Source organism: Fundulus heteroclitus, chromosome 3 (genome assembly GCF_011125445.2).
Source record: "Fundulus heteroclitus isolate FHET01 chromosome 3, MU-UCD_Fhet_4.1, whole genome shotgun sequence".
Taxonomy (NCBI): domain Eukaryota; kingdom Metazoa; phylum Chordata; class Actinopteri; order Cyprinodontiformes; family Fundulidae; genus Fundulus; species Fundulus heteroclitus.
The window spans coordinates 4,083,682-4,103,186 of record NC_046363.1 but is presented as its reverse complement, the minus strand read 5'-3'; the positions used below and the strand labels follow the sequence as shown (position 1 = coordinate 4,103,186).

Below are 19,505 nucleotides of genomic sequence, written 5' to 3'. Positions count from 1 at the left end.
AACAGATCGTCGGAGAAGCGCCCAGAGAACACGGTGTCTCTGCTCCTCACGGTGAAGTGATCCGTGCCTACCCCCTGCTCCGGCTGAAAGCATCAATCTCCTTACCAGAGCAATCCGATGTAAAGGATTTCTTTTGTTCCTTTTTGTTATAAGGAACCACCTATAAGGATATATTTTGTGCCTGGGCAGAACCTATTAGGAAATAGTTTTAATGCTTAATTACTCCAAAAGGGAGTTTGTTTAACTGTGCTGAATATTTCTAATATTGTGTATGCATTAAGTGATTTTGCTGTGTTTGGTTTTGTTAATGATAAACTGGCTGCACCGACCAGCTGAACTAAGATTTTCTTCTCCTTCTCTTCATCTCTTTCCTTTGTCTACGTTTGGATTCCCGTATTTTTCTTTGAAGTCTTTTGTTCTGAATTGAGACCATCTTGTGATCAAAGTCCCGCCTCCAGTACTAGTCTAGTGTGTTAGATACGTCATCAGGACTACCTCCTTACACGTCGTACGCAAGGGGGCAGGTCCTATGCCGTCATAGTCACCATCTAGGGAGAGGGCACCAAGTAGCTTGAAGCGGTTAGCCTAGGTTGTCATGAAGTAACACCAGTTAGCTGCCGTTAGCCAGGTGTCACCAGTACTAGAAGGAGCTAGAAGCTAACCATGCATGGACATTGCTAGCAACTAGTTGTGCAAGAAGCGTTCCCCATCTGGCCTCAGGTCTGTTTCGATATTGTTTCGGTAGTTTTGCTACCTTAGAACTATTTAGCCCATGTCTTTTAATGTTGCTATGTCAAAGTGCTGACTTGTTTATTTTGATCTTGAATGTGATGTCAATCAGTCCTAAACAACGGTGAATTGATTTATGCATTGCTACCTCTCATTTAATCCATTTTGACTTGTTTTATTTTCATTTATTTCCTTTTGCATGTTCTTTTGAGTAGTGAGTAGTAGTAGAGTAATTGCTGTAACAGGGAATTATTAGTTTAGTCTAAGAGCTATTGAATTATCTCCTTTTGAGTAATAACTGAATAAACCGAGGCGTTTTCATTGGTTTGTGGTAAAGGAGTAGTGATTAAAACTCTAATTGCAATTATAATAGAGTTATCAACATTTGCTGGATAAGTCTAACCAGTCAACAACTGGTTAAATAACACGTTTCCAGTATAAATAAGTTCATAATTGCTAATTAATAAACTCATTGTTAGTGTTAATCATTACAGGCTCATAGCCCTTGGATCACAACCATTTGAATTAAATTTGTTATAGCTAACATTTGAATTTGAATGATATATTATCAAATTATAAATTAATAATAATATTCATAATCAAACAGGTTTCATGGCATAACAAATAAACAGAGCAAAAACAAAAAATTTCCTAGATTTTGCTGCTCCAACAACAATAATAATCCTCTTGCTTCTTGTGGCGTATGCAGCAAGCTTTAGCCTGGCTCAGAATAAGGTTCCAGTGCAGAGGGAGACATCCTGCCTTAATACCAGACAAATTTCACCCATCAGTACTCAATGATTATAGACCTGCTGCCCTGGCATCCCGCGTCATGACGGTCCTGGAGAGACTCCTGATTGCCAACCTAAGTAAGCAGACAATCCCCTTGATCAAGGGTTAATTGTACAAATAGGGATTCCTCATTGAATGAGGAACATTACACAAAACCATGAGCATCCTCTTCATTAGACTGTGATACAACAACAATAGCAAACGGCGTAACTCGGAAGCAACCAGACTTTTGCTCAGTTCTTTCTGAAAATGTAGTGACCTGAGCCTGAGAAAGGTGATCAGATGAGCGGGAATGTCCAGAGCAGAATCCAGGTGACACATAACCCAAATTGTGACACAGAGCCTTCTTCAGATCAGTTGTAAGACAGACTGCTGCAAGAAAATATTCCTGCCTACGGCATTCGCCATGTACACTAAGTCTGAAAAACATTGGATAATAGTATAGCAACATTTAATTTCCCTTTGATACAAGGCAGGATGGATCCCTTTCCCTTAATAAATTATTTTTGAATTGAACTGCCCTATGCCAAATAAGACAGAACAATCTTCAGATACCCATGAAGTAAATCGGATATGTAGGACTTAGAATTACGCAAATCCCTGCATTTAAATGTCAGAGAGAAAGACACTCTTTAAAAGTTCAGTGCCTTCAGATGTTTCTCTTTAATCAAGAGTGGCCAAGTCCAGTCCTGAAGAGTGCCTATCCTGTAACCCTCAGATGCATCAATTCCCCAACACACATAAAAAACACATAAGTGACTTGTTGCCAGATCTCTGCAGAGCTGAAAACCACAACACAGTTGATTTGTTTTAGGTGTGTTGGAAAAGTGTTGGAGAAGGAATGCATCTAAAGGTTTCAGGATTGTAGCTCTCCATGACTGGACTTGGAACACCCTGTCTTAAAGCTGCAGTAGGTAACTTTTGTATAAATTTAGTATCTTTTACATATTTGTTAAAACCGTTATTGTCCCGAAAGTAAAATATGAGACTCCCAGTGGTTCTTCTGCCATTTGCAGAAATAAACCACTCCCAGTCACGAACAAGCAATGAGAGCTAGGAGGAATGTCTGGCTCTGATTGGTTGTTAAAAGTATCAGTCACTGTGTACAAACTGAGCACTCATTTAAAGATGGTGGTTTTCAAAATAAATTAGAAAAAATGTTTTTACATATTTAATCTGATTTATTTCTTTGAAGAATGCAATAACATGACTCCTAGACTAAGGGAAAACGTCTTATTTTGGAATGTATCTTTAAGGGGTGGCATCAACAACTAACCCTATCTTCTGCATCTTCTTCCCTCACTACCTCCATGTCCTGTTTTGACTCTACCCACTTTAGTCTTCCTCTAGGCCTCTTGCCTGCCGATCCCAGCCTCAGTATCCTCCTACCAATGTACTTACTATCCCTCCTCTGTAGATGTCCAAACCATCTCCCTCAGGCCAGACTGAGGCTTGGCTATGGCTTTATCTCCAAAACACCTAAAATAAGATGTCAATATTCATCTATGCTACCTCCAACTTCTCCTGCCTCCTATTTCATCCTCAGCGCAACTATCTCTAAAGCATACAGCATCACTGGTCTGTCCATAGTCTTGTACACATTTCCTTTCATTTTCGCTGATACTCTTTTATTACAGGACACTCCTTATGATTTTCTTCTCCTGTTCTAACCACAGTAAAAAAAATAAGGGGCTAAGAGCTAAACTTTACTGCAGTCCCACTTCCACTTTGAACTCCTCTGTTACACCTATAGCACACCTCACCACTGACTTTCAGTTCTCATAAATGTCCATCACCACTCCAATAACTTCTCTGCTGCTCCAGACTTTCTCCTACAATACCACAGCTCATCTCTTGGGACTGTCATATGCTTTCTCTAAATCTACAAAAACACAAGGCCGCTCCCTCTTACCTTCTGTGTACTTGTTCATTAACACCCTCAAACCAAATATTGCATCTCTAGTACTTTTACTTGACATTAAACTATACTGCTGCTCACAGATGCTCACCCCTGACCTCAGTCCGCTACATATATATATATACATATACACATGTATATGTTTATATATATATATATATATATATATATATATATATATATATATATATATATATATATATATATATATATATATAGAGTCATGGGTACTTGTTGATGGCATTAAAATTATTTCTAAGAGCATTAAAAGGGCATTAAAAAGCATTAAATTAGACTTACTCATTCCTGTATAAACCCTTTGCACATTAAAAAAAAAATCCATCTACAGAAGAGTTACATTTTATTTATTTATATTTAAAATTTTATTTTACATGTTTGCTGATTAAAGACAGTCCTACTAGTTCCATGGTAATTGCTGCATAGTGACACAATCTCTGTTGCCTTGTAGATCTTGGCCCGCGTTTTTTCAGAGGGAAACCTCAAGTGAAATGACATGAAATGCTTCAACATCCAGCAAAATAATTTAGTGACAGTGAAATGTTTAATGAGCCATTATTTAGTCATTGGCTGAAGTGACATTTAACCGTGTGTGTTATGAGAAATGGAAATAAGTCCCAGCAAATATCTAAATAAATTAGGAGTATACAATTTTAATGAAACTTTGTAAAAAATAGATGATGCATACGTTAAGGTTCTTAGCATTGCTGTAGTAGCATTCTTAGTATTTTCTAGATTGTAAATGTGGGGTATCTATTAGGTCCCAAAAAGTGGAAGGAAAATAAAAAGCATAATCAGAAAGCGGATATTGAAAACACTTTAAAATAGGGCAAAAAAATGTGAAATTGAATTGATGGACTAGATCCATACCTGATCCTATGTAATTTATATCACCATATAAAACCTAGACCAAACTGAGTGATTGTTAAATCAACATAGGAAAACATGGTAAGGTAAGAGTTAAACTTTTTTCAAATTTAAAAATTAGCAAACTCTCCTTGCATCACACTTTTTGCTCAAACCTTGTAAATAATTTTTAAACTACATGGCATACAGTGTGCCTAATATGCTCAAATTTACAATTATAATCTTGATATTTATTTATTCATATGCCTGTGATGTTAGTTTTACTTTAATTGTAGGATCGTCACTGCAGCTCCCAGGGGCTTCTGCTCTGTGGCTGCTGGGGGATTTCCTGGGGCTGTCCTCTGGGATGTAACTATCCTTTTATCTGTCCTTGAGTCTCTGTGTTTTGGGGCCCTTTCGTACATCAGGGGTTCTGGTCTCCCCAGTGTCTGCATCGGCGCCCTGGGGATGGGTGTTTGACTCCTCACAAGCACTACTGAGCATTGTTCATATGGATAAACCTTACATATATAAGTTCACTCTCACAAACAGCCACAGGTGCTTGGATCCAGGTGCTTACAGATTCACTTCTATACAGATAAAACCTATAGTTAACTTTGGCTGTCACTAAATACATCTTATAATAAAAAATACTGCATATTTTTGATACGTTATCAAAGATGTTGGTTGTTTGTAACAAAACCTGTTGGTTTTGCTGTTCGTTTTATATCTCTTTCTGCAGATGTAGAAGCAGACTCCAATGATGTTATCTTGCACCCTCTTTTTCCTCTACTCTATTTGTGTCACCTTTTCTCCCTTTTAATTTGATTTCATACCTTTTTGTATTCCTTTCTTTTACCTTTCCATTTCTGTTTCCATTGAACTTGAAATAATCCCAAAATAATATCCAATAAAAATGTGTTGTATATATAGCCAGCAGAGCACTATAATAAACCAATAATGCTCCATTTTTGTAATATTCTGGGTTCTGTTTTGTTTTGTTTATTATTTTGATCAGTTAGTCCTCTCTCCTGCCTCAGATTCTGTTTCGGTTTTGGGGTTCTGTCTTGTCTGGATTCTTGTTGTTTTAGTTATCCTGTCTCTGTATTAGTTCTGGTTTTCCATCATGTGCTCTGTTTGTTTTAGCTTAATTTTCTATCTTGGGTTTGGTCCTTATGTAATTTTGGTTCTGTTTTCATCTAGCTTAGTTCCTGTCCCCTTCCACTGGTCCTGTCAGCCTTTCACTCACTCCCCTGCTTTGATTATTTCGACCTGCTGTATTGTAATTAGCTTCACTCTGTTTCACCTGCTCACTCCTCTATATAGTCCTGCCTGAGTTCTCAGTTCCCTGCCAGATCATTATTGAGCTTTTGGTGAGTTCTGTCCAGCATCTCGTTTGTAAGACTGTAGACTTAACCCAATTGCCACCTTTGTGTTTTCTGAGCCAGCCTGTGTTCCTGTCTGATTTTCCTGTTCCGGTTTCTGAACGCTTACCTTTGTTGACAAACCTTAGTCTATGTAGAGAGCCTTTGGATCCACCTAAGGTTTGTCCAAGTCCGCATCACCCGTATCTGTAATTCCTGCCTATTTTTGGATTGCCTTCTCTTGTACCGACTTTTGTATTCCTGTATGGCCTTTGAGACTGCCTGTTCCGGTTCTAATAAGTTCTGCTTATTAAAACCTGGTTTCTTCACATACCTCGTTGTTTTGGCTGAATTCTGGGTCCACCTTCATCTAATTCATTACAATTTTAAAGCAAATCTGTTGGGCTCTCTTTGGCATTAAGACAGCAATTCTTAGGGCTGCAAGACAGGACACGAATAAAGGAGAAGCCCGGTGAAAATACTTTAAATATAAAATTATTACATACTGTTCAATAAATGATAAGCTTTTTTAATTAAGAGTAATTTTCATTTGAAGGTCCTTTTATGGGGGCCGCCATCTTGGTGAAGAACAGTACCGCCACCTCCCAGTCTGTGACGTCACTGTGCGGTATCGGCTGTAGAGCAAGTCCCTATGCCCTATCTGTCCCCTTGTAAATAAATACCCTTTGTCATGCCAAAATATTTTCTTTAACCTCTTAAACAAAGATAGACATGATATTAAGCATTTAAATTTAAAGTAATACTAATTTTACATTTGAGAGACATAAAAAGACAGCAAATAAGCATTAAAGTACGGTTTATGGGTTGGGTTATAAGATGAGTATAAAACTCATCTTTAGAACCAATCTCTGCTTAAAATGGTGATCTGCACCGCCTAATCTACTTTCAGCAGTTATCATCAGTTATTGCAACCGTAAACTGCAGAAAAAACAGGCAGATCGGCTCTTTCTGAGTTTTCTCTCTGCTGCTGTCAGGAGGAGCCGCAGTGCATTATGAGGCCGAGGGATATTTCGGCGTCACTTAGTTTGACCTCAAACAATCGACTTCACTTTCAGAAACAAGCCCAAAAAAAAAAACTGCAACCCACAACTCATGAAATGTACAAGTGGCTTCCCAACAGTGAGCATTTTTTCTAAGTGTGTCATATCCCTCCGCCGCTCTGGTCGGTAAACAAATATTACCGCAAATTCTACATCATAAAAATTAAAAACCCTACCTAAAATCCTCGCTCTCATCTCATCTTGAAGACATTCTTCTTCCAAATGTTGGCTACATATCACGTGTTTTCTCTCTGGCCAGAAGCACGATGGAAAATTCTCTCTCTTCAAGTAGGTAATCCAACAAAAGAGCCCGGTGGATCATGAATTGGAAAGGTGAAAAAAAACGTTTTTTCCACTTTTACCCGATGTATTGGAACATCCAACTGCCATGCAAGCGGGCATAGTTGCTTCAGCAATAGCTCCCGCAAATTTCAATGGTGAAGTCCTCTGGTAATCCAAAAGAATTGTTGATGATCGCAGTTGTGTAGAACGGCTCCTATTGACTTTGCTTGGAAAGTGTGGAGAAATGCTCACGGCTCTCCGCTTTTCCACGTTACAGGATGTGATGTCAGGCGGCCATTACTGCCCAAAATATGGGCAGTAATGGCCGCCCCCATACACTGTGATCCAGACGTCAATTTATGTTTTTATTTTCTTATTGATTAAAGCTAAATTCATTAAATAACCACAAACGTATTAGTTTTAGGTATAGCTAAAGATCCCCTGATTTTTCCTTGTTGACCAGACTTCCCCTTTAAAAAAGGTTGTTGTATCTTGAATCATGTTGTGGTTTCTCATGGCACCTGCTGCTTAAGACATTTTCAACAGATACCATGATTGGCTAAAACAAACCTTTGGTAGGCGGGCACTAGGTGTCGCTTCTCCCAATTAACTCAGAAAGTTCTGCTGGATGTCCATCCTTTCCCCAAAAGGATTCAGTGGAAGGTCTCTGAATGCCACAGTTTACAACAGCTTAGAAACATATTTTTTTTTGTTAGAAAATATTTTTTGAGTATCTTCAGAAGCAGTGTGTCTGGTTATTACTGTGCTCTGTATGTGCTCCTGCAGAGTGCTTAGTCTATAGAACAGATGTCCACAGAAAGCATACTTCAAGGGTAAAGTCTTAGTGGTGGTCACACTGGAGCAGTTATGTTTCAGTTTAAAACAATTCATAACAAACCATAAAGTGAAATCTTAATTTGAGTACACATAATAAAGCTCATAGATTCCTCTGTTGGTTCTAAACAGTGGTGAATTAAGATCATATCAATTTCTATTTTCGTCTTTCAAACTGATGGTGTTGAAGTAGTAGAAATCCTGATTTAATCTTGTTTGACAAAACATGCACAGATAAGCATACAGGCATGACGATCTCAGAAAAATTATCTCAAAAAAAGAAATATGAGTTATGTTGGTGGCTGCATTCCTTGCTGGGCTCAGCACATCAGTTTATGTTAACACAGTTGACTGAAAGCTTCTGATCTCATATTAATGCAAGCTGAACCAATGTTATGTTGTGAGAACGTCACCTTTTCATTATCTAAAGGTAAAATTAATGTTTTTGTTTGGTAAGCTCACATCTTTTTGTTGTCTTACCTTAACTGCAGTGTTACTGATTTTTTTGGATTACAAAGGACTAATGCCAAGTCACAGAAAAGAAGCAATGGAACGGCTATTGTTTCACTTTGTTTTCAAGACTGAAGAGACTAAGGCATTGTGAGTCTTAAACCACCTATTAAAACAAAGGGGCTCTCCTCCACCTTTCCTTTGCTGTCTGCTCTCACAAAGGAAATTGTAGTTGGGAGGAGTTGACTCCATCAGTATAGCTGCTTCACTAAATTCATGCAGCCATGTTTCTGTTAAAAACATTACATCAAGATTATTGTCAATAATGAAGTCATTAATTAAAAGGGATTTTCCTGACAGAGATCTAATGTTTAATAAACCCAGTTTATATGAAAGGGGAGTTGTCCTCTTTATTGCCGCTAGATGCATGCTTGGTATGAGGGATTGCTGCAAAGTAAACAACAAAACAAGCAACTGTTCACTGTTGCTCCATGCTCATCCAGGAGGAGAGACAAAAGACAAATTTCTTCCATCCCCTGAAATACTTTGGAGCAAGCAAATAACGTCTTCTTTTGACTTATACTTCAGTGATAAACCATCCAGTTGAGAAACTTTACAAATCCTCCCACTAATAATAATAATAATATCATCATCATCATCATCATCATCATCATCATCATCATCATCATCATCATCATCATCATCATCATCATCATCATCGTCATCATCATCATCATCTTCTTCTTCTTCTCATTTTACAATGTGTATTTTTGAATCCTGTTTGTGTATATTGTATGTCTGTAAACAACAGTCCTATCATGCATGACAAATTTCAGACTTGATCTGACAATAAAGCTATATATTATTTTGCATGTTATTTTATCTGTAGGTGAGTTTGCTCGGAGATAAAGGACTGTAAGGCACTGTTCGGGTTTATCACTGCTCTCCACCTGGAGTGTCGGCCAGAACACTACTCAGGCCAGGATTTCAGTCAGGACTAGATGTTAGGAGGAGGTGCGGCCGGTGGAGAATGAAGACATGAGGCGGGATCCTTTTGACTGGTCTGTATTCCAGACTGTGTTACAGATTCCGGTCCAATTGAACATAAATTAACACAAGGTGCAGTGGTATTTCCGGGCAAATGCGTGTGTGTGTGTGTTTGTGTGTGTGTGTGTGTGTGTGTGTGTGTGTGTGGTTTCCTAAACAACAACAAGATAAGGAAAATAAGTCCAAGTATCCTACCATTACACATTACACCTTAGATAAGCTACGGAGGAAACAGTTAAACTCTAAACAAGCTCAACATTAATTCACTATTAATCAGCAAAGTACAAAAGGTTAGCTAACAGCCATGCCTCTGGGCTCTTAATTAGATGTGTAGGTTCGGCACAACGCTCTCCAATACACACACTTAGCAGCTAACTCAGGCTTATCAACAGGTGAAATGTTAATACTGTGAAAATGCCATTATGCAGAGAATGAACAAAATCGCAGGCGAAGAGTTTTGCCCAAGAAAAAAAAATCACAATTTAGATGAAATAAGATAGAAGCTCTTACTGGACAAATGAAACATTTTTTCATTGTTTTTTCATTTCTTTTGCTTGTTATTGGATGAGAATTGTCTATAACGCCACAATGTTCTTTAATTAGAATTGCTGAGAAAAACATGGTGAGGAAAACGTTAAAAAATCAATAAAAGGCTACACCATGTTCATGTAAAAAATTGATTTGATCTCAGTAAATACTCAGTAAGACTTTGGTTGTCTGGGATAAACAAAACAATTAGGAGCTGATGAGCCACAGCTGTAGCGCCTGCAGAGAGCTCTATTTAAGCCTCAGGTGCTGGTGGACCATTCAGTTGTGGCAGGAACTATGGGAGGGATTTGGCTTCTGGGTTTTTGTGCAGTTGCATTGTGGCTTAAAGGTTTGTGTAGTTTCTTTGTTTTAATTTTTTTGTGTATATTTAAAAAGTATGGGTGATTCAGTAGTTAATTTGTGATCCCGGAAGGTTGCCGCTATAGTTGTGAAAAGATGGTATGACAAACAAATGTGCTATTCAATTCACAGGATCTTGTTTACCGATTGATCATAATGGAGGAATACTTTATGAACCAAAAGGGACTGGAAACTGTAAGCTAAAAAAAGTGTTTGGATATGCAAATTGTTAAAAAAGCTTAGTCCTGGCTAAACTGACATTTTGTTTGTTTCAGCCTTGTCCCAAAATGAGATTCCTCTAAAGAGAGAAGTTGCTTTACTCCAGTCAATGGATTCCAGGTTGCTGGAACCTTCAAAAGGTAATTGTTAAATTCTGTTAAGCTTTTCATTACATGGACATTTATTATAATTAAGACTAAAAGGTATGTGAATATCTAACAATGATTTGTTCCTAAAGTGCAACTGGAAACCAGTGAAGTGGAATTGGACGTGTCAAGCGACGCCTCCCACAACGTGTCAAGCGACGCCTCCCACAACGTGTCAAGCGACGCCTCCCACAACGTGTCAAGCGACGCCTCCCACAACGTGTCAAGCGACGCCTCCCACAACGTGTCAAGCGACGCCTCCCACAACGTGTCAAGCGACGCCTCCCACAACGTGTCAAGCGACGCCTCCCACAACGTGTCAAGCGACGCCTCCCACAAACGTGTCAAGCGACGCCTCCCACAACGTGTCAAGCGACGCCTCCCACAACGTGTCAAGCGACGCCTCCCACAACGTGTCAAGCGACGCCTCCCACAACGTGTCAAGCGACGCCTCCCACAACGTGTCAAGCGACGCCTCCCACAACGTGTCAAGCGACGCCTCCCACAACGTGTCAAGCGACGCCTCCCACAACGTGTCAAGCGACGCCTCCCACAACGTGTCAAGCGACGCCTCCCACAACGTGTCAAGCGACGCCTCCCACAACGTGTCAAGCGACGCCTCCCACAACGTGTCAAGCGACGCCTCCCACAACGTGTCAAGCGACGCCTCCCACAACGTGTCAAGCGACGCCTCCCACAACGTGTCAAGCGACGCCTCCCACAACGTGTCAAGCGACGCCTCCCACAACGTGTCAAGCGACGCCTCCCACAACGGTCAAGCGACGCCTCCCACAACGTGTCAAGCGACGCCTCCCACAACGTGTCAAGCGACGCCTCCCACAACGTGTCAAGCGACGCCTCCCACAACGTGTCAAGCGACGCCTCCCACAACGTGTCAAGCGACGCCTCCCCACACGTGTCAAGCGACGCCTCCCACAACGTGTCAAGCGACGCCATCCCACAACGTGTCAAGCGACGCCTCCCACAACGTGTCAGCGACGCCTCCACAACGTTCAAGCGACGCCTCCCACAACGTGTCAAGCGACGCCTCCCACAACGTGTCAAGCGACGCCTCCCACAACGTGTCAAGCGACGCCTCCCACAACGTGTCAAGCGACGCCTCCCACAACGTGTCAAGCGACGCCTCCCACAACGTGTCAAGCGACGCCTCCCACAACGTGTCAAGCGACGCCTCCCACAACGTGTCAAGCGACGCCTCCACAACGTGTCAAGCGACGCCTCCCACAACGTGTCAAGCGACGCCTCCCACAACGTGTCAAGCGACGCCTCCCACAACGTGTCAAGCGACGCCATCCACAACGTGTCAAAGCGACGCCTCCCAACAACGTGTCAAGCGACGGACGCTCCCACAACGTGTCAAGCGACGCCTCCCACAACGTGTCAAGCGACGCCTCCCACAACGTGTCAAGCGACGCTCCCACAACGTGTCAAGCGACGCCTCCCACACGTGTCAAGCGACGCCTCCCACAACGTGTCAAGCGACGCCTCCCACAACGTGTCAAGCGACGCCTCCCACAACGTGTCAAGCGACGCCTCCCACAACGTGTCAAGCGACGCCTCCCACAACGTGTCAAGCGACGCCTCCCACAACGTGTCAAGCGACGCCTCCCACAAACGTGTCAAGCGACGCCTCCCACAACGTGTCAAGCGACGCCTCCCACAACGTGTCAAGCGACGCCTCCCACAACGTGTCAAGCGACGCCTCCCACAACGTGTCAAGCGACGCCTCCCACAACGTGTCAAGCGACGCCTCCCACAACGTGTCAAGCGACGCCTCCCACAACGTGTCAAGCGACGCCTCCCACAACGTGTCAAGCGACGCCTCCCACAACGTGTCAAGCGACGCCTCCCACAACGTGTCAAGCGACGCCTCCCACAAACGTGTCAAGCGACGCCTCCCACAACGTGTCAAGCGACGCCTCCCACAACGTGTCAAGCGACGCCTCCCACAACGTGTCAAGCGACGCCTCCCACAACGTGTCAAGCGACGCCTCCCACAACGTGTCAAGCGACGCCTCCCACAACGTGTCAAGCGACGCCTCCCACAACGTGTCAAGCGACGCCTCCCACAACGTGTCAAGCGACGCCTCCCACAACGTGTCAAGCGACGCCTCCCACAACGTGTCAAGCGACGCCTCCCACAACGTGTCAAGCGACGCCTCCCACAACGTGTCAAGCGACGCCTCCCACAACGTGTCAAGCGACGCCTCCCACAACGTGTCAAGCGACGCCTCCCACAACGTGTCAAGCGACGCCTCCCACAACGTGTCAAGCGACGCCTCCCACAACGTGTCAAGCGACGCCTCCCACAACGTGTCAAGCGACGCCTCCCACAACGTGTCAAGCGACGCCTCCCAAGCGACGCCTCCCACAACGTGTCAAGCGACGCCTCCCACAACGTGTCAAGCGACGCCTCCCACAACGTGTCAAGCGACGCCTCCCACAACGTGTCAAGCGACGCCTCCCACAACGTGTCAAGCGACGCCTCCCACAACGTGTCAAGCGACGCCTCCCACAACGTGTCAAGCGACGCCTCCCACAACGTGTCAAGCGACGCCTCCCACAACGTGTCAAGCGACGCCTCCCACAACGTGTCAAGCGACGCCTCCCACAACGTGTCAAGCGACGCCTCCCACAACGTGTCAGCGACGCCTCCCACAACGGTCAAGCGACGCCTCCCACAACGTGTCCAAGCGACGCCCTCCCACAACGTGTCAAGCGACGCCCCTCCCACAACGTGTCAAGCGACGCCTCCCACAACGTGTCAAGCGACGCCTCCCCACAACGTGTCAAGCGACGCCTCCCACAACGTGTCAAGCGACGCCTCCCACAACGTGTCAAGCGACGCCTCCCACAACGTGTCAAGCGACGCCTCCCACAACGTGTCAAGCGACGCCTCCCACAACGTGTCAAGCGACGCCTCCCACAACGTGTCAAGCGACGCCTCCCACAACGTGTCAAGCGACGCCTCCCACAACGTGTCAAGCGACGCCTCCCACAACGTGTCAAGCGACGCCTCCCACAACGTGTCAAGCGACGCCTCCCACAACGTGTCAAGCGACGCCTCCCACAACGTGTCAAGCGACGCCTCCCACAACGTGTCAAGCGACGCCTCCCACAACGTGTCAAGCGACGCCTCCCACAACGTGTCAAGCGACGCCTCCCACAACGTGTCAAGCGACGCCTCCCACAACGTGTCAAGCGACGCCTCCCACAACGTGTCAAGCGACGCCTCCCACAACGTGTCAAGCGACGCCTCCCACAACGTGTCAAGCGACGCCTCCCACAACGTGTCAAGCGACGCCTCCCACAACGTGTCAAGCGACGCCTCCCACAACGTGTCAAGCGACGCCTCCCACAACGTGTCAAGCGACGCCTCCCACAACGTGTCAAGCGACGCCTCCCACAACGTGTCAAGCGACGCCTCCCACAACGTGTCAAGCGACGCCTCCCACAACGTGTCAAGCGACGCCTCCCACAACGTGTCAAGCGACGCCTCCCACAACGTGTCACGCGACGCCTCCCACAACGTGTCAAGCGACGCCTCCCACAACGTGTCAAGCGACGCCTCCCACAACGTGTCAAGCGACGCCTCCCACAACGTGTCAAGCGACGCCTCCCACAACGTGTCAAGCGACGCCTCCCACAACGTGTCAAGCGACGCCTCCCACAACGTGTCAAGCGACGCCTCCCACAACGTGTCAAGCGACAAGTCAAGCTCCCACAACGTGTCAAGCGACGCCTCCCACAACGTGTCAAGCGACGCCTCCCACAACGTGTCAAGCGACGCCTCCCACAACGTGTCAAGCGACGCCTCCCACACGTGTCAAGCGACGCCTCCCACAACGTGTCAAGCGACGCCTCCCACAACGTGTCAAGCGACGCCTCCCACAACGTGTCAAGCGACGCCTCCCACAACGTGTCAAGCGACGCCTCCCACAACGTGTCAAGCGACGCCTCCCACAACGTGTCAAGCGACGCCTCCCACAACGTGTCAAGCGACGCCTCCCACAACGTGTCAAGCGACGCCTCCCACAACGTGTCAAGCGACGCCCTCCCACAACGTGTCAAGCGACGCCTCCCACAACGTGTCAAGCGACGCCTCCCACAACGTGTCAAGCGACGCCTCCCACAACGTGTCAAGCGACGCCTCCCACAACGTGTCAAGCGACGCCTCCCACAACGTGTCAAGCGACGCCTCCCACAACGTGTCAAGCGACGCCTCCCACAACGTGTCAAGCGACGCCTCCCACAACGTGTCAAGCGACGCCTCCCACAACGTGTCAAGCGACGCCTCCCACAACGTGTCAAGCGACGCCTCCCACAACGTGTCAAGCGACGCCTCCCACAACGTGTCAAGCGACGCCTCCCACAACGTGTCAAGCGACGCCTCCCACAACGTGTCAAGCGACGCCTCCCACAACGTGTCAAGCGACGCCTCCCACAACGTGTCAAGCGACGCCTCCCACACGTGTCAAGCGACGCCTCCCACAACGTGTCAAGCGACGCCTCCCACAACGTGTCAAGCGACGCCTCCCACAACGTGTCAAGCGACGCCTCCCACAACGTGTCAAGCGACGCCTCCCACAACGTGTCAAGCGACGCCTCCCACAACGTGTCAAGCGACGCCTCCCACAACGTGTCAAGCGACGCCTCCCACAACGTGTCAAGCGACGCCTCCCACAACGTGTCAAGCGACGCCTCCCACAACGTGTCAAGCGACGCCTCCCACAACGTGTCAAGCGACGCCTCCCACAACGTGTCAAGCGACGCCTCCCACAACGTGTCAAGCGACGCCTCCCACAACGTGTCAAGCGACGCCTCCCACAACGTGTCAAGCGACGCCTCCCACAACGTGTCAAGCGACGCCTCCCACAACGTGTCAAGCGACGCCTCCCACAACGTGTCAAGCGACGCCTCCCACAACGTGTCAAGCGACGCCTCCCACAACGTGTCAAGCGACGCCTCCCACAACGTGTCAAGCGACGCCTCCCCACAACGTGTCAAGCGACGCCTCCCACAACGTGTCAAGCGACGCCTCCCACAACGTGTCAAGCGACGCCTCCCACAACGTGTCAAGCGACGCCTCCCACAACGTGTCAAGCGACGCCTCCCACAACGTGTCAAGCGACGCCTCCCACAACGTGTCAAGCGACGCCTCCCACAACGTGTCAAGCGACGCCTCCCACAACGTGTCAAGCGACGCCTCCCACAACGTGTCAAGCGACGCCTCCCACAACGTGTCAAGCGACGCCTCCCACAACGTGTCAAGCGACGCCTCCCACAACGTGTCAAGCGACGCCTCCCACAAGTGTCAAGCGACGCCTCCCACAACGTGTCAAGCGACGCCTCCCACAACGTGTCAAGCGACGCCTCCCACAACGTGTCAAGCGACGCCTCCCACAACGTGTCAAGCGACGCCTCCCCACAACGTGTCAAGCGACGCCTCCCACAACGTGTCAAGCGACGCCTCCCACAAAGTGTCAAGCGACGCCTCCCACAACGTGTCAAGCGACGCCTCCCACAACGTGTCAAGCGACGCCTCCCACAACGTGTCAAGCGACGCCTCCCACAACGTGTCAAGCGACGCCTCCCACAACGTGTCAAGCGACGCCTCCCACAACGTGTCAAGCGACGCCTCCCACAACGTGTCAAGCGACGCCTCCCACAACGTGTCAAGCGACGCTCCCACAACGTGTCAAGCGACGCCTCCCACAACGTGTCAAGCGACGCCTCCCACAACGTGTCAAGCGACGCCTCCCACAACGTGTCAAGCGACGCCTCCCACAACGTGTCAAGCGACGCCTCCCACAACGTGTCAAGCGACGCCTCCCACAACGTGTCAAGCGACGCCTCCCACAACGTGTCAAGCGACGCCTCCCACAACGTGTCAAGCGACGCCTCCCACAACGTGTCAAGCGACGCCTCCCACAACGTGTCAAGCGACGCCTCCCACAACGTGTCAAGCGACGCCTCCCACAACGTGGTCAAGCGACGCCTCCCACAACGTGTCAAGCGACGCCTCCCACAACGTGTCAAGCGACGCCTCCCACAACGTGTCAAGCGACGCCTCCCACAACGTGTCAAGCGACGCCTCCCACAACGTGTCAAGCGACGCCTCCCACAACGTGTCAAGCGACGCCTCCCACAACGTGTCAAGCGACGCCTCCCACAACGTGTCAAGCGACGCCTCCCACAACGTGTCAAGCGACGCCTCCCACAACGTGTCAAGCGACGCCTCCCACAACGTGTCAAGCGACGCCTCCCACAACGTGTCAAGCGACGCCTCCCACAACGTGTCAAGCGACGCCTCCCACAACGTGTCAAGCGACGCCTCCCACAACGTGTCAAGCGACGCCTCCCACAACGTGTCAAGCGACGCCTCCCACAACGTGTCAAGCGACGCCTCCCACAACGTGTCAAGCGACGCCTCCCACAACGTGTCAAGCGACGCCTCCCACAACGTGTCAAGCGACGCCTCCCACAACGTGTCAAGCGACGCCTCCCACAACGTGTCAAGCGACGCCTCCCACAACGTGTCAAGCGACGCCTCCCACAACGTGTCAAGCGACGCCTCCCACAACGTGTCAAGCGACGCCTCCCACAACGTGTCAAGCGACGCCTCCCACAACGTGTCAAGCGACGCCTCCCACAACGTGTCAAGCGACGCCTCCCACAACGTGTCAAGCGACGCCTCCCACACGTGTCAAGCGACGCCTCCCACAACGTGTCAAGCGACGCCTCCCACAACGTGTCAAGCGACGCCTCCCACAACGTGTCAAGCGACGCCTCCCACAACGTGTCAAGCGACGCCTCCCACAACGTGTCAAGCGACGCCTCCCACCAAACGTGTAAGCGACGCTCCACAACGTGTCAAGCGACGCCTCCCACAACGTGTCAAGCGACGCCTCCCACAACGTGTCAAGCGACGCCTCCCACAACGTGTTCAAGCGACGCCTCCCACAACGTGTCAAGCGACGCCTCCCACAACGTGTCAAGCGACGCCTCCCACAACGTGTCAAGCGACGCCTCCCACAACGTGTCAAGCGACGCCTCCCACAACGTGTCAAGCGACGCCTCCCACAACGTGTCAAGCGACGCCTCCCACAACGTGTCAAGCGACGCCTCCCACAACGTGTCAAGCGACGCCTCCCACAACGTGTCAAGCGACGCCTCCCACAGGGCCCCAACGTGTCAAGCGACGCCTCCCACAACGTGTCAAGCGACGCCTCCCACAACGTGTCAAGCGACGCCTCCCACAACGTGTCAAGCGACGCCTCCCACAACGTTGTTCAAGCGACGCCTCCCCACAACGTGTCAAGCGACGCCTCCCACAACGTGTCAAGCGACGCCTCCCACAACGTGTCAAGCGACGCCTCCCACAACGTGTCAAGCGACGCCTCCCACAACGTGTCAAGCGACGCCTCCCACAACGTGTCAAGCGACGCCTCCCACAACGTGTCAAGCGACGCCTCCCACAACGTGTCAAGCGACGCCTCCCACAACGTGTCAAGCGACGGCCTCCCACAACGTGTCAAGCGACGCCTCCCACAACGTGTCAAGCGACGCCTCCCACAACGTGTCAAGCGACGCCTCCCACAACGTGTCAAGCGACGCCTCCCACAACGTGTCAAGCGACGCCTCCCACAACGTGTCAAGCGACGCCTCCCACAACGTGTCAAGCGACGCCTCCCACAACGTGTCAAGCGACGCCTCCCACAACGTGTCAAGCGACGCCTCCCACAACGTGTCAAGCGACGCCTCCCACAACGTGTCAAGCGACGCCTCCCACAACGTGTCAAGCGACGCCTCCCACAACGTGTCAAGCGACGCCTCCCACAACGTGTCAAGCGACGCCTCCCACAACGTGTCAAGCGACGCCTCCCACAACGTGTCAAGCGACGCCTCCCACAACGTCCTAGATTTGTACTCTTAAATAAAGGTTCCTTTAATTCATCTAAACTGTCTCAGATTACAATGGTTTTCTTCCCCCCCGGGACAGTCCAGAGGAAGGTTGGGTGGAGTGGTGTTTTCAAAAACCAGGGGTACCTATTGGAGTCAGCTGGGGAGCTGGCTTCTTGGGAGTGCATTAGGCTACTCAGTTCTTCCCTCCACATCCCCAGACACCTTCCTCTGTCTGCTCCATCTTGCTGCCACGCATGTAAGACCTTGGAGTGACGGGGCATTGCTGGGGAGAAGGTCCTGATGTCCCTGACCCCAATTTTATTCATCTTTGACACTTTTTTTTTTTTTTTTTTTTTTTTTTTTTTCATAACGTTCTCACACTTTTGTAGTGCTTTAATTGTGGAAGGGGTGGGGGCTGGGTGGTAAAACATATGGAGTGGGCTTATTGTGTAGGCCTCACCCCTGGTGGCACCCTCTGCCCACACTCGCATTTAGAGATTGAGGGTTCTGGGTAGATTACTTGGTGTGCCGCACTGGTACCGGCTACCTGCAGGAGGGGGGATGGACTGTGCGGGGGACCCCCTTTGGCATTCCCAGTTTTAAACACACTTGAGAACAACATGCAACATCTTGACATTTGAGCAGGGGGAGGCACTCTCAGGGTCTTTCTCACACCTTTGTTCAATTGCCGTCAGGGGCCTGAAAGAGGAGCGGTCCACCTGGTCCGGGGTCTTGGCTGGCGGTAGTCATTGGGTCCGGGTGATTGCCCAGGACTGGTGTTGGACCTTTTCTCTCCCCTGGAATATGTGTGGGAGGTAGCACTTCAGGGTTTGTCAGGGGTGGGCTCTGGTTGATTGGCCCATTCGGGTCATGCTGGCCCCATCTTCAGGTGGGTGGGCCCATGGGTCGTCTGATCTGGGGTTAGGACCGAAGCACGAACCCGGAAGGTTGGGTTGTGGTGGTGCCCCCCAGTCTTAATTTTAGG

General features: G+C 48.5%; 1 long non-coding RNA gene across 1 annotated transcript; it reads left to right on the top strand.

The window, feature by feature from the left end:
* Positions 1-10,139: 10,139 nt before the first annotated feature.
* LOC118557732 lies at positions 10,140-10,817 on the top strand. Its single transcript, XR_004927965.1, has 4 exons — positions 10,140-10,218; positions 10,362-10,424; positions 10,505-10,588; positions 10,687-10,817. It is a non-coding gene; the product is annotated as an uncharacterized LOC118557732 (long non-coding RNA).
* The last annotated feature ends 8,688 nt before the right edge of the window (positions 10,818-19,505 follow it).